The following is a 3,130-nucleotide window of genomic DNA, read 5'->3' as shown; positions in this document are numbered from 1 at the left end:
TAAACATGCAAGCTATCCACATCATCCTTCTTGCCACATCAGCTCCCACTACTAAATTTTCTGACGTATGCTAAAGCCACATCATCCGTTATTAATTGTCAATGTTTTCTATGGAGTGTCTTACAATTTGCACTATCCCTCATCAGCGCTGCAGCTACTGCCATGTAGCTTCGTACTACTTCCCCCAAATCAATCATTTACATGCAGATTTGTCCTTTCGTCTCTCGCGGCACTAGGTGCATGTAGACAAAACCGGCGAGGCAGACGACCAGTCGGCTACTTACAGGCAGCGGGGCAACCTCCAGCATGCAGGTTTGTCCCTTCCTCTTCTCTCGGCACTAGGTGCAGTGAATGCACACAAGAAAAAGGCGAGGGAGGCGACCATCGGGCTGCCGAGGTAAATGACCAGCTACCTACATGCACCTCTTCCTCCATTAAGTTATGATCTAGGCAATCGAACAGGCGCCGCTCCACTAAGCTGACCTTTGGACCTCTCCCCTTTGATCTATAAAGCACTTTGAAATCAAGAGCCCGTTCATAGCTCTACTATTCTTCCGGCTGCCCCCTTCTCCACACCCAACTTCACTTCCTCCGAGAGTCGTAGCCAACACGGCCGTCTTGCCGACATGAGTCTCGATCTGGTCGTTCAATCCTACAAGCTGAAGTGTTGATCGTGTGCTGTCGGCGCCATCGTCATCATGGGTTCAAGCTAACCCAGCCCATCACTGTTTTTCTTGAATTCACCCAGAAGCCAACGTACAACCTGCGTCCTTGCATGGATAGTACTCTGTATGGCTGGGAGGTAATAGAATGCTTCAAAACTTTGTTCTTGCGATCTCAAGCTAATCCGTATGGTCATTTCTCATATGAGCAAGTCTCACGGGCGGCCATTCTGGTCAAGCGGCCATGCATGCAAACATGCCGCATGTATCTCACATCAGTAACCTAAAGATACGATCAGGCACCGGAGTTTGTTGTGTTAAGCGTGCGTGTGTATCTCCCGTCTCCCCTCTGATGTATCTCACATAAAACTGTACCCCAGAGTCAACCTGGCAGTCGGGTCGGGTTTGCCCGGGTCGAGGTCTACCAAACCCATGCCCGATTACTAAATGGGTCTACCCAGTCGCCCACGACCCTGCCCATGGGCGAAGGATCAGACCCACGCCCGAACCCAATGGGTAACCCGACCCGATGGGTTACCCATCGGGCTGCTGTATATTGTTCTTGTACAGTGTACAACAGAGTAGTGGCAAAATTCATATAACGAATATTGGTTCACACAGTGACAAAAATGCACAAATAGCTTCAGTTACTAACCATCAATGTGAATACATAGTAGAACAGCTAGAAAACACAATATCAGGAAGGCAAATACAAGGTTCAAGAGCACAAATAGCATCACAAATACATGGTGCAGGTCTTCAGAAGCACAAATACAAGGTTCAGGAGCAGAGATACAAGGTTCAGGTGCACAAATAGCAGCAGAAATACAAATACAAGCTAGCAGTAGGAAGTAGTAGTGTAGCAGCCATGGATAAATGTAAATAACAACAGGTAGCAGTGTAGCACGCCGGGTCGTCCGCCTTCTCGTCGCAACCAAGCAGCAGCAGCAACATCATACAATCATGTTTCAGGCTTCAGTTAGGATGGATTGATCATCAACCTCCTGAAACACAAGAAAATAGAAGCATTCAAAGTAAACAACAAGATTTGCATTAAAATCTATAAGATTAAAAGGCATGCTAAGTTGCTAAAAGTAGAATCTATTACCATCATTTCCGTGTCATCCTTAAGAACAGTTTCAAAGTCCGCAAAGAGAGTAGAATTGCAATCCCTGATGCATAGATTTAGATATTAACATATAGCAAGGAAATAATATTGTGTATGGAAAGAAGAGTCATGATTGAAATAGATTATCACCTAACATGTCTGCACGGGACCAAGCTTGCATACACATAAGAGCTTCAGTCATGTTTGGTGCAAGTGAACATCTATGTGCACTTAGTATTCTCCCACTAGTACTGAAGGCAGATTCCGACGCCACAGTTGTTACAGGAATGGCTAGTATATCATGAGCCATTCTTCGCAATGTAGGATACTTGATACCTGCATACTGCCACCAATTGATGATGTCGAGACCCTCTGGCCTATGGATAATTTCCTCTTCCAAATATAAGTCCAGTTCTGTACGCACACGAGAAGCACTCGTAACAGGCTTCGAGGACATATATTGTTTAAATATATTCTCCATTTCATCTACTGCAGCACCACCTTGGGTAGAAACACTCCCACCTACATGTGACTCCGAGGTACCCACACCACCATCAGATGCTTGATATTCTAGCAACAAATCACCCATTAACTTTCTAATTTTCTCCACTTCTGTAGTTGCATGTTCAAACCCATAGAGAGAGCCAAACAAAGCTTGCAACATATGAAGCTTATATCTTGGATCAAGGACTGTTGCCACAGACATAAGACCATGGACTTCTTTCCAATACTTCTCAAACTTCATCTTCATTTCCTCAGACATCTTTTGCAAAGGAACATGCTCAGACATCTACGGTTGGGCAACAATTGAATAGGAGCTCACGTGTTCTTAGTTTCTCAAACACATCAGTGTATAGTAATGCAATGGATATCATTTGATATGTTGAATTCCACCTAGTCTTGCAATCCAAAAACAACCTTCTAGAATAGTCAATGTTTAAAGTGTGTGCCATCTTTTCAAATTTCTCGTGCCTTTTAGGTGTGGCCTGCCAAAATGCAACACTATCGCGGACTCTAGCAATACCTTTCTCCATGACACTCATTCCATCTTTCACAATCAGATTAAGGATATGTGCACAACAACGCATATGCAGATACTTACCCTCCAACATAAGTGATTTAGTATCCAACTTATCTATCAAGATATCAATAGCCTTGTCATTACTTGTGCAATTGTCAAGAGTAACTGTGGATAACTTCCTCTCTAGATGCCAATCAAGAAGACATTCGTGCAAAGCTTGACAAATAACTTCACCATTATGTGGTGCTGGTACATATGCAAACCTAATATACAATAAACATCCAGGTTCAGCTTCACAATCATTAACAAAATAGTTCAGATTCATAATGATACAAAAAA

The 3,130-nt window shown here is 43.6% G+C and overlaps 1 long non-coding RNA gene across 1 annotated transcript; it reads right to left on the bottom strand.

Annotated features, from left to right (window-relative positions):
* Positions 1 to 1,385: 1,385 nt before the first annotated feature.
* On the bottom strand, positions 1,386 to 1,834 carry LOC123176920 (uncharacterized). The gene is made up of 2 exons (XR_006488704.1): positions 1,771 to 1,834; positions 1,386 to 1,666 (listed from the first exon to the last, which is right to left on the bottom strand). It is a non-coding gene; the product is annotated as an uncharacterized lncRNA (long non-coding RNA).
* Positions 1,835 to 3,130: the final 1,296 nt, after the last annotated feature.

Source organism: Triticum aestivum, unplaced genomic scaffold (assembly GCF_018294505.1).
Source record: "Triticum aestivum cultivar Chinese Spring unplaced genomic scaffold, IWGSC CS RefSeq v2.1 scaffold153634, whole genome shotgun sequence".
Taxonomy (NCBI): domain Eukaryota; kingdom Viridiplantae; phylum Streptophyta; class Magnoliopsida; order Poales; family Poaceae; genus Triticum; species Triticum aestivum.
The sequence above is the reverse complement of the archived record's forward strand: the minus strand, read 5'-3'. Positions and strand labels throughout refer to the sequence as shown.